Raw genomic sequence first — 13,133 nt, forward strand, 5'->3', positions numbered from 1 at the left:
CCCAAACGAGTAGGTAAACTATCCTAACTTGTTATATAGCTTATCTAGCCTACAAATTTGAGTTAAAAACATAAAATAGGGGCAAAATGATGTGTTTACGGCCCAAGAACACTCTTTGACCGTAAACACCATTTAATGGGGGGGTTTTTAAGCCCCAAAACCCCTCCAAATTGCCCCTAAGGCTTGGATATGACTTTTAGGCTTACATATTCGGACTTAGAACACCTTGAAACGAGTTTTTGAAGAGTAAACATGAGTTTACTGCCCAAGAACATGCTTGGGCCGTAAACTCCTCTTCATGGGGAGTAAACTCATATTTGTGTGTTAAAATGCCCTTAAACACACCAATGGCCTTGGATTAAATTCTAGAATCAACCACCAACAAGCTAGGGACCTTAAACTCAATTAAAACAACTCCATAAGGAGTTCACGGTCGTAAACCCCTCATGAAAGGGTACCTGGGCCGTAAACTCCAATAAAGGGGTTGAATGGTGCCCTAAACTCCCCATTTGACTTGGAAAAATGCTTAGGATTTTATCCTCTACCATTTAAGACTTCAAAACACCAAAAGAATGAGTGTATAGGAGCTTACGGCCGTAAGCTCCCTTGCTTAGGTCCGTAAACTCCTCAAATGTTCCATGTGAAGCCTTAAATCCATTCATACAATTTATTTTTGGACCTAGCATAAATCTACAATTGATATGAGACCTTTAAACATCCTAGAACACCCTCACCATGAGTTTACGGCCGTAAACTAATGGGGAGTTGTTCCAGGGCCGTAAACACCACATATAGAGTTTACTCTTGGAGAGTAAACTCCATTCCTAAGCCATTCACACCCTTAAATGTTACCCGGGACACCCCAAACACTTAACCAAAGTGTTTTCCGCTCTTTAGGGTGCGTACACTTATTTAATTAGTATTAAATGTACTAATTGTATGTGAACATATGTTATCATATGTTAAATAGGTCACTAAGTGTGTCCAAGTCTTTACTTGACACCGAGCACTCAACCAGCACCTCCGTCGGATCCACTTACATCAGGTGAGTTCATACCCCTGAATGAACCTTTTAAATGTTTTTACATGTTTTATAGGGGGGGAATACAAGTTAAACATGCCAGTTATCATATCAATCACATGTGATTGATAACCCGCATGCACAAGGATTCACCACACTGTAAACTGTTTTACCGAGTAGGATACTATAAATGGTTTTCTAAAATGTATCACCTGTTCAAAACTCTTACTTATATTGTTTTATCAAAGTTCATTTTAAACTGGTTTATGAAAGGTTTCCAAAGGATTTCTGAAGGTTTTCAAACTTATTTTACCAAAGAACACCAAGTTGTGATTTTCTCAAGTACAAAGGTTTTCTTCCATGTTTTGATACTCCCTCTTAGTTTAAACTCCTACTTGATAACGCTTTCACTTCGTGATGCGTTTATACTTGTTATTGCCTCTATTTCGCTTATACTTGTAGTCGCTTATGCCTAGTAGACGCTCTTACTTCACTTGTTGTCGCTTCTACTTCATGATACACTTATATTTGGTAACGCTTATACTTCACGATTCGGTTATTCCACATTGTACACTTATACTTCACAATTCGATTATTCCACACTGTACGCTTATACTTCACGACTCGGATATTCCACACTGTACGCTTATACTTCACGATTCGGTTATTCCACACTGTACACTTATACTTCACAATTCGGTTATTGCATACTGTACACTTATACTTCACGATTCGGTTATTCCACACTGTACGCTTATACTTCACGATTCGATTATTCCACACGATTTGGTTATACTTCACGATATGCTTCCACTTGTTACACACTCAAACGTAGTTAGATGTATGCATATGCTTGTATAGATGTATATAAATAATGGTTGAAGGACTTAGGAAGGCTTGTCCGCCCTATTTCCTTTTCTTCGTTGAGATGTGGTATGGTGGGATCGGATGTCCGTCCGAAGGTCGTTTGATTCATTAGTTATATATTATGTATACGAGCATAGTCATATAGGTTTACTCTAGTCAGTTCGGTTATGAGTCTCTACCTCTAGTTCATCACTTATATTAGAAACCCACTACCCACTATTTGGGATGCATCTTCGGGACACGACCTTCTCCATCGTCTAGTTGGTAACCAGAGTCTCCTGTAGGGAGAGCGGACATTGTGTGTATAGATCTATACGGGATTGACACCCCCGCACCCTGACTGCTAGCTACAGTCCACGGCCTACCAAGCCAAGGGGTGACAAACGTCACATTTTATAGACGCTTACAGGGCATCAGGTACTCTAGTGTCGGTTAGTATGGTTACGAGTATCCCATGTTACCTTATAATTCATGGCCTTAAGGTAACGGTATTTCACACTGTACTTTACACTGCATGCTGAAAACCCACTCTCAGAGTCACTCTGTTTTTAGACCTTGCTAGCTGTATCTTTTATTTGATACTGTCTAGGGTCTGTATTCCTTGTTTTAGACCTTGCTAGCTGTATCTTTCATTTGATACTGTCTGGGGTCTGTATTCTTGTTTTAGACCTTGCTAGTTGTATCTTTCATTTGATACTGTCTGGGGTCTGTATTCTTTGTTTTTAGACCTTACTAGCTGTATCTTTCATTTGATACTGTCTGGGATCTGTATCTTATGTTTTTAGACCTTGCTAGCCGTACCTTTCATTTGGTACCGTCTGGGGTCTGAGTCTCTCTTTGTTAGACTGAGCCAGGCGTGTCATTTGTTCGATACTCTCCTGGATTCTATGATTCCTTTGCCTTAGTCAGCAGTCTTCACTGCTGAGGCATATGTTATTTCCCTGATTCCTCTTGCTTTCTTTAATAATCAAATTCTGTATTTTGATAATGATAGCGATTAAGGGAAAACTACTTTTTACCACATAACTCCGTCCAGTCTTGGTAGAAGACTGCTTTTGTTAAAGAAAATATAGGATTTTCTGGAAAAGACACTAATGTAATGGACATTCTAAAACTACCACTTTTGTTAAAGTTATTTGAATGAAATGACACTAAATACTTATGAACTTACCAGCATTTGTAAAAATGCTGATACTCGCTTTTCAAATAACTTGTATTCTCAGGTCAGCATTAGACAGGTACATTTCCGGAGCTGTTGATGAAGATAGCTTAGTACCAAGCTGTACTTATATTATTACTTGTATTACTTTGATGTATTGATATGTAAACCATGTAAAACTATTACTATTAATGCAATGGTTGTTGTACTTTGATTACTATAATGCATGTGTTGTGATATTTGACATGACGTCATCCACCCCAGAACGTTTACGTCGTTCCGGTTTTGGGGTGTGACATAAATCTTGATTAAACTCCTAAATATCGCCTCACCATGAACCGAAAATGAAGACCAGAAGGGAATTTGTGCATAAGAGGATCAGATTAGCCTTCAAGTAAAGGAATGGAACTGGAATCGAATGTGAAAATCGAAGTGTCGATGAAAATATTAATCATGTTTTTTCGGGTTGTTTGAACATCGACTTGATTGGAGAGCAGGGTATGAGTAGTCAATCATATATACTTGATGTTTCTTCCACTAAACGTCGTCAGAGAGTCCATCAATGGTGGCAGCGACCTGTTAGCACTGCCAGAAATGGGGACTTTCTTCCCACCTGAAGTCTTATGAAACATACGACAAATAACCCATTAATTCTGCATTTCTAATTATAAAGAACCAAGATAAAAAAAAACAAAGTAAAAAGTAACGGAGAATTAGGGTGAATCCTCCCCAAATTCGATGCAGGCTTCAAACTTACCGATTAGTGTGTTTATGAGTGTGTTTTAATTTCAGTGTGTATGTATATGTGAAGTGTGTGTTTTAATTTCAAAAACTGCATGTTTGTGTGTTTTTTTTTGGAAGAAGAAGAAGAATAAAAGACGGGGAAGGTGAATCTTGGAGAGAGAGAGAGAGAGAGGTACAGTAAAAGTGGGGGTAAAAAGGTCTTTTCATAGAACTTAATAGAAAAACTAACGTGGCTAACTGTAAGGACCATTTGTGTGTAATGTTTTCTCATAAGGATCACTCGTGCAAAAAAAGGTTTAATAAGGACCATTTTAGGGAAAGCTTTAAAACCTTAAGGATAGTTTGTGATATTCATAGTGTATGGTCATGCATGTTGAATTGGTGTTCTTGTCAAATAATATTTGATTACACAAAGTCATGACACAATAACCTTGTTCTGAAATTAAACCATTTGATTACACAAAGACTATAACATTAAGACAACATTAACCAGAACATAATTTCCTGCGGTCAAACTCAAAAAAGACACAAACACTACATAAGCCATGCTATAATTTCCTGTCTTCAGACTCAAAATAAGACCACCAATACATTAACCCTATGACTACGACACTACTTCTTGCATTCAGACACCACATTCAGAGGCAACTTCAACCATGCTTCAAGTAACGAATTGCAAAAAGACCCCAACTGAAGAGAATGATTAACTTATACATCCTAGCTTGCAGTGTAGCTTGTTCATAGACCTGATTAACCCAGGTGTCACTTCCACTGATCTAGGGCACATGGGCTCATCAAACCACCCAATCCAACCACACCTTCTCTCATTACGAAGACAAGACCAAAATCGCCTTCCAGGGTTGCGATCTGACCAGGAAGTAACGATGGCTAGATCACGATTTCCACAAGCACATATCGGCATTTTCCAAAGCTTTCTTTCTCTAACAGTAGTAGTGATCGATTGAATTAGGAGGAAGAACAAGAAGAAGTAATATAGGCATTAAATTATATGTTCAGAAAACGTCCTTTAGGCTAAAATGACATAAATACCCTCATGTGCAAGTCACATGGGGGCAACTTAACGTGGAATGGACGGAAATCCAACTCGGGGACCAAACGCATGCAACTTATGGTCCGTAGGTACTATTTGAGGGAAAAGAGTACCGTAGGGACTACATTATGGAAAAATCCAAAACCTAAAGGACCATTCGCGTAATTTGTTCTAAAAATAAATACAAGTGATACAATATTTTCAAAAAGGGTGGATGTAAAAAGAAAAACAGCATATATATTTAATCATTATGCAATTTATATTTTAAAATTACATTATCAGATACAAAAAGGGTGGATGTAAAAAGAAAAACAGTATATATATATATATATATATATATATATATATATATATATATATATATATATATATATATATATATATATATATATATATATATATAATATGTTGTGATTTATAAATAAAATATCTATAATATGCTGTGCTATTTGGTATTAAGAACATTTCAAATAATTTTGCGAATGATTTATATAATAGAAGACTTCAAATAGTCACAAGATTAATATACGGAGTTTTCCAATATATGGGAGGGTTTTCTCATATGTATAGATGCTATGAAAGAATTCTAAAGTTAATATAATGATTTTTCGGATATTCCCATAAAAAATTGTATTTTTTTCAGACATTTACCATAGAAATAAGCACATACATATAACAGATTTAGCTTTTTAAATAATGTCATCGGCCACAATCATGTTGTGGAAAGCCAGATTTGATGACTTACTTTTCGCACGATGGAATGGATGAATAGAATATCCAAATTTTATAAAGAAGTCACCAACACGCCACATACCATTTCCACATTAGAAACATACTATTTCTATATTAGAAAGATATAACATTTTTTTTCAATTTGATGATTATCTTATAAGACTTTGAGGCTTCTCTTTCCAATGTGTTTATCTAAATTTGTAACATATGAAACATAAATTTACGCGTTAATTATATAAAACACCTTAAGTAAGATATTTATGGTTTAAATCTAAACTTTTTTTTATTTAAAAAAATCCTTATATTTTCTATATTTTTTAGTTCTTGCCCTTTTAATAGGTTGTCAATTATCTACCGACAATAGATAAAAAAAAATTTCGAACAAAACCTCGTAATTGATATTTTTTTTGTTTATATTGTTTTAGATTATTATTTTTTGTTGTTCTTTAATCTTAATTGCTTTTGGTGTTCTTGGTAGAGGAAGCTAAAAATTAGATTTTATTTGTTTTATTTAACTTGGATGAAATTATATCAGAAGTAGTTACGTGTATGTTAATTGTATGTTAATTTAAGGACCACACAATTTTATGTCTACATCTGCTGACTTGGATGAAATTAGATCATAATTGGTTTCATATTTACTAATTTAGAGACCAAAGGTTTTACATCAGCTAATTTGGATGGCATCGTATAAACATACTATTTCATGTCTACTGATTTGGAGACCAAAGGTTATGCATTTGCAAACTTCCAATTTTTAACTAAAGGTTCCACGTCTGTTATTTTGAAAATGAATAATAATGTATCGTTTGAGGAATGTATTGATTTTGTTATCATTGATATGATTATTGATGAGTTTGCAATTTTTAACTAAATGTTCAACGTCTGTTATTTTGAAAATGAATAATAATGTATCCTTTAAGGAATGTATTGATTTTGTTATCATTGATATGACTATTGATGGAGAAATGAGACTACAAAAAATTAATTAGATTGTAATTAATCAAATCACTTATGAGATTAAAAATGTTTCTAACAAGTAAACATAAAAACTCAAATTATATTTTCAAACATAGTTTGTAGTTTGGTAGTTGTCATTTTTGTTTGATTATAGAAATAATCCAAGATGTCAAATTAATCTAAATTATTGTTTTTTACCAATACTGTTTATGATCATCTTACAAATAGATTTTGATATGTATTTTACAAACAAGACAAAATGTCGACAAGTAACACATGAGCAACCACATTAAGGAGAAGAAATATTTGGTGTTTTAGGTGTTGTTTGATTTTCTGAAGCAAAAATTCATAAAGTCTACGGATCATCTCTGCAACCCTCTGTAGTAGAAGAGATGGATCAAACGGCTGCAGACTGTAATAAGAAGCGTGTTTGCTTTTTTAACATCTGTATACTGCTGCAGATATTAAAAAATTAAAATAAACTAATTTTATAAATCAAAAATAGTTTTTTAATACGGAAAATTTAATAATGTATAACATGTTGGCAAGAATTAATGATACTTCAATAAAAAATAATGATATTTCAACAAAAAAAAATAAAGATATTTAATAAAAAATAATGATATTTCATCAAAAATCTATCGTTATTCAATATATATATATATATATATATATATATATATATATATATATATATATACAAGAATAAACAAAAAAAAACGAAAAAAAATGAAATAAAATGAAATAAAATTTCAACAACATAATAAAAATTTCAGCAAGAAAAAAAAAAGAAGAGGTTAGAAGAGGTTGGAAGAGGCAGTACAAGGCTGCGCCAAACAGAGCACGCGCGGAGGTTTTTGACTCTGAAGACTTCTAAAAAAACAAACAGCTGCGAGATGAAAAGTGTTGCGCGTGTGCTGCGGCGCGCAGTAATAAGAGGTCTGAAGAGTTTTTTTTTCCAAAAAACAAACAACTCCTTAGTGTTTATTCAAGTTGCAACTTCCTATCCCCATTTAATCATTTATAATAATAATAATAATAATAATAATAATAATAATAATAATAATAATAATAATAAGTGCACTGTTTATATGACTTAATTTGTAATAAAAGTAACATAAATACCAAATTATTCTTAGTTACCCAAAAGAAATGTTTCTGAAAAGTGGCCCCATATGATAGGTTTTAAATTACATGTGATAGTGACTTTTTACCTCTAAATCATCTTAGAAAAGAAACATGTGGACAGTTATTTTGTTTGAACCATGATATCAACGATTTTAGTTCTCTTAATACACAATTTCTTTCACATAAATCGAGCAAATACATCAACAAGTGGAGGTGTTTGTATATTTTTAGGCGAGAACATAATCAAGTTTTATCTTGAAATTTATAATAAAGTTAGATTACACTACCCAGTTATTTAACATAGGAATGAGCGTTGGGTTCTTCGTTTAATACTAACAGTTTACATTTAGAAAACATAACGAATATATTGTGGCTAAATTTTCATAAACTTTTAAATGGTGGAAACTAACAAAAACAAAAAATAAATGCTCAGATGCGCTTCTAATTCGAACTATCGAAATGCTGTGATGAACCAACATCACAAGTAGCACAAATAACTCATCATTGCATTGAGTTGCACCAGCCGGGAATCGAACCCGGGTCTGTACCGTGGCAGGGTACTATTCTACCACTAGACCACTGGTGCTTTTGTTTAAACTTTGCCCCAGGTGCTTTATAACGTAGCTAAATTCCATTTTATAATAAAAAACAGGAAATCCTTGGCTAAATAAAATGATTTCAAACAGATAAATTTAAAAGTTTCCTTCTATGTAACTAAAACGATTTAAAAAATTATGTGTACTAGGCATTCGATATTTTATTTTTAAGTTATATTTTTGTGTATTAGTTGTGAGACTCATGTATTATATGAGTTTATTTAAAATAAAATTTAAATATAAAGTTCTAAACATTTAAGAAGTTTGAATCTAAAAGAAAATTTTTTAAAAATATATTAAATTATAAAAATTCAAAGTGTTTTTTTTTTTCTCTTTTAAATTTAAAGAAATAATTTAGATAAATAAATAAAAGAAATTAATAAAACTTTAACTTGGTAATTTTGAAATTAGAATGAAAGCTCATAAATAAAAGTGATATGAATTTATTATTACATTTAATATTATGTAGAATTTAATAAAATGGAAAAACCATAAAATGACATGTGGAATAAAAATTAATTTAAAATTACCACAAAATTACATGTGACAAAATGAATGAAAATGTGACATGTGGCAAAAGATTTTTATTTATTATAATAGATGTTTACAAGAATCATTGTAGTACAATATTGTCTCTTAGTTATTTTTTTTTACTAATTTGATTTGTTGATGATAAAATTAAACTCAAATAGACACATGTATCTACTATAATAAATGAAGGTTTTTTTGTCACATGTCTTCTTCTCATTCATTTGGACACATGACATTTTCTAGAATTTTTAAAATTTCTATTTTCCACTTGTCATTTTATTGTATTTTTATTTTATTAAATTAAAATTCCACATTTAATGTGTAATGTAACATATATGTAAACTATTTATTAGAAAGAGTTTATATATATAATGTATTTAATACATTAAAGTCTCATTAATTTTAATAATTCATTTTTTTTTTTTATAAATTCAAACTTTTCAAATTGTTAAACTTTTATATTTGTTTTTTTATTAAACCCATGTAATACATGGGTCTCACATCTAGTAATTAAATAAGTTGAAGTTGTCACGTCTAATACACAAATGTATTTGTTTGATGACTTGGGGAACTTATGCCTAAGTATTTTATTAAGTGAGTGATATACATTATTACACCTTACAAATTTTCCAATTCCTCCAAAAAGTATCTTATTTAATACACATACCCACCAATAAGTTCCAATTTATTTCTTGTTTAGGATAGATTTTGTATCAATATAATAATTACAAACATGTCGATTCAGATAAAACTTATTAATAAATGATAAAGATTTCCACTACTTTTGAGTCATTAGTAGAAGCACAGGTGATACAAACACCTTGTAAAGAGAGATGTAATGGATACAATTGGTTATTAATCATCATGCTCATCTTATCATTTTTCCCCATTAAGACCGGAGGGAATGGGAGGGAAGCTTCCCTCATATTTTGTGGGTCATACTCATTTTTTCCTTATTTTTCTTTTCCTCACCTAAAACCCAATGAATGGTTGGGAATGGTTTCCCTCACTTTTTTTTTAAAATAATTTTTTTTTTGATTTATAATTTTTAAATTAATAGTAAACATAAAATTTAATTAAAAATAAAAAGCATTTAATTAATTAAAATAAAAATTACATTAAACCTAATATTTAAATTAGTAGAAAATTAAAAGTGTAGGGTCTATTTTGTAATTTTTGAAAATTATTTTTGTGAAGAGATTTTAAAGTTGGGTGTATTCTGTCATAAGACCAAAACATAGGGGCCAAATATGTCATTTTCAGAAGCTTTCATCTTCTTCCTCTCGTTAAAACTTGCAGCTCAAAAAAAAAAATTCAGTCACTCACAAGGAGAGAGAGAGAGTGCGGGACTCCCTTCCCCCACCTTCTTCCCGCCTTTCCTTTCCCGCACCCCTGGTGCGGTGTTTCTTGATCGCGAGAGTAACCCAAATTATATGGTTATCAGCAAGGTTGTCAAGATCGGGATCCTACCTAAGATCGTTTTTGGGTTTGCAAGATCGGGATCGGGATCCTAAGATCCCACTAAATAAAATATAATTTTAATTTATAATTTTTAATCATGAAAAATATTTCAAACATTCAATTTTTCATTCAAAAGTTATAAAATTTACAAAATATTAGTCATAAGATACAATACAAAATGATAAATGGTAAATTGGTAAAGAGTAAAAAACATAAAGTGGTAAAAAAATTTCATTTGAAAAAAAAATCAAAGGAAGGTAAGATCGGATCGGATCGGATCTCGATCCTACGATCTTACGATCTTACCTGCGATCCTACCCCAAATACGATCATTTTACGATCTGGATCGTTTTCATACCTAGGATTATAGGATCGTACGATCCTACGATCAGGATCGCGATTTTGACAACCATGGTTATCAGAATCAATCAATCATTTAACCAATTTTAGAGATGGTTAATTTTATATTATTTTTAAATAAAAAAAATCGTTTTTTCTGCATTTGTAATATCCTAAATTTTTATTTTTTTTTAAATTATTTCCTGAAGTAGTCGGATTTGATTAAGGTTGACCATGTAAAATGCCCGGACCATATTTTGTGACATTTGGTAAGATTTTGTGACAGTAGGTGGGATTTTGTGTGCTTAGGTAGGATTTTTTGTGCATAGGTAGGATTGTATATGTCTAGGTAGGCTTTTGTATGCTTATGTTTCGGGTCGTGTTTTTTACCCCAAATTGGTTTTGTGTCCTGGTTCGTTTATGAATTTTGTTGTATGTTGTCTTTGTATTTATGCTTATAACTTTTTAAAGGGTTGTTCGGTAGAAACTAAATAATTCACTATTGAATGATTAAGAGACATAAATCATTCAATGTTATTTGGTAAAGTTGATCAGATAAAGAAATTACCATTTTAACTTTCTAACAAAAACAATTTTAAAGAACACATAATTGTAATTTAATTCACAAATTCAACTAAAAGGAAACATACTAACCAAAATCATATCAACTATTAACTTAAAAAAATATCTTGAGAGAAAAGTTTTCTCAATTCCATCTCGATATGGTCGATTGCCTAAATAATAGCTCAAAATCCAAGAAAACAAAAGTCAAATGACACCTATATGAAGATATGTTCATGACCCAACCGGAAAGTTTTAAGCCTAAGGGTAAAGAGCATTTGGTATGTAAACTGAAGAAATAAATATATCCGTTACAATAAGCATCCTACAATGGTATTTGAAATTTGATAAAGTCGTGAAAAAGAATGACTTCAATAAGAATCGAGTGGACAGTATACTCCCTTAAAATGAGCGGGAGCAACTTTGTCATACTTTGATGACATTATTTTGCAAGTAACAATTTAAATTTTAGGCACGAGTCAAAGCGATTGCTTTCGTGCCATTTTGACATGAAAGAACTCGGCGAAGCCTCTTATGTGATCAATGTTGAAATACACCGAGATCGGGCCCATGGAACATTATGATTGTCTCAAAAGGCTTATATTGAACATGTTCTTGAATGCTATAAAATGCATTAATGTTCCCCCCCCCCCCCCCCCCAATTCGATCTTGTAGTTATAAGAGACGTTTCCGTTTCTTTTCATGTCCAAAAACAGAGGTAGATAAAGAGCAAATGAGATTGATACCTTATGCTTCTGTAGTTGGAAGCCTCATGTATGCTCAAGTTTGTACTTTGTATTTGTTAGGCTGTCAGAGCCAACAAATAGAGGGATACAAAATGAACTTCAAAAACACTATTACTTTGTACTAAAAAGTAGTACAAGACAATCAGGGTTGATCCAGAAAGACATGAGACAAATGCTTATATCAATTTGCATAAGGTACTTGAGTCACAAAAAAGGGGGATTTGTTTGAATTTGCATAAATGAACATTAAACACATGCAATTAAAGATTTGAAATTTAATAATAAAAAGAGTTTCGATCATGTAGCAAACTCTTGTATCATGCAATTCAATCACAAAATGAAGTAATAATCTATATTTGAAAGCAATAACTAATGGGTTTTATATGTTAATAACACTTATTTTGGCGGAAAAACATAAACCTTAAGTTCACATGCACCCTAAAAGGTTTATGTTTTCACTATGATTTGCAAGCAACTATTGAATATTAAGAACCCTAAAAGTATGTTGCTATTTTTAAAATTTGTAAAGTGTTATTAGAAAATACTTACCTTAGTTTATTATAGCAAATAAACTAGTAATCATTCCTTGTTGGTCTTCAGAAAGCAAGCACCAGAAGTCTCGTGTCTTTAATGACTCACACTCAAACCCTAGCAAGTTGGAGGCTAATGAAAAGAAAGTAGGAGGAAGGGAATTTTCGAAATTCTCTTTGAAATGAGGTAAATTTCAAAAATCATAACCCAAGGGGTTTGTATAGGTGATAGGGAGGCTAAGGATAAGACAAGTTTCCTTTTAGATAACCATTTTCCCATTGCTTCCTCCCTAAGACATTCCAAGCTTCTTTAGTGCTCAAGAATACCTCTAGAAACCCTATAACCATCTAGACTTTCATCCCCTCCTAGGGAGGTTCTGGAATTGGTCGATGTTCAACTTTTGAACATTGTTACCTTTAGTCCTTTCGCTTTTAATTAATCCAATTAATTTCTGATCAATTCTTAATTAAATAATATCATTTCTAATTAATATATTATTCTCATAATATATTAATAAATCATTTATTTTGATTTCTAATTAATTTATTAACTATATAATAAATTAATAAACCAATCTCTCTTTCCAAAAAGCATTCCAGTCAGTTACTAGGTTTGAAGACAACCCAAAAGGACTTTGTTAATAATTCAAGATTATACTAATTTAGTTATTGGTTTAGACACATAATCCAATACTAACAAGCTCTAG

At 31.9% G+C, this 13,133-nt stretch overlaps 2 non-coding genes across 2 annotated transcripts; both read right to left on the reverse strand.

Moving 5' to 3' along the window:
• Positions 1-8,087: 8,087 nt before the first annotated feature.
• LOC145090993 (small nucleolar RNA snoR114) lies at positions 8,088-8,172 on the reverse strand. Its single transcript, XR_013701910.1, has one exon. It is a non-coding gene; the product is annotated as a small nucleolar RNA snoR114 (small nucleolar RNA).
• Positions 8,173-8,177: 5 nt separating this feature from the next.
• TRNAG-GCC (transfer RNA glycine (anticodon GCC)) lies at positions 8,178-8,248 on the reverse strand. Its single transcript has one exon. It is a non-coding gene; the product is annotated as a tRNA-Gly (tRNA).
• Positions 8,249-13,133: the final 4,885 nt, after the last annotated feature.

Source organism: Lactuca serriola, chromosome 2 (genome assembly GCF_051521515.1).
Source record: "Lactuca serriola cultivar US96UC23 chromosome 2, Lser_US96UC23_V15, whole genome shotgun sequence".
NCBI classification, from domain to species: Eukaryota; Viridiplantae; Streptophyta; class Magnoliopsida; order Asterales; family Asteraceae; genus Lactuca; species Lactuca serriola.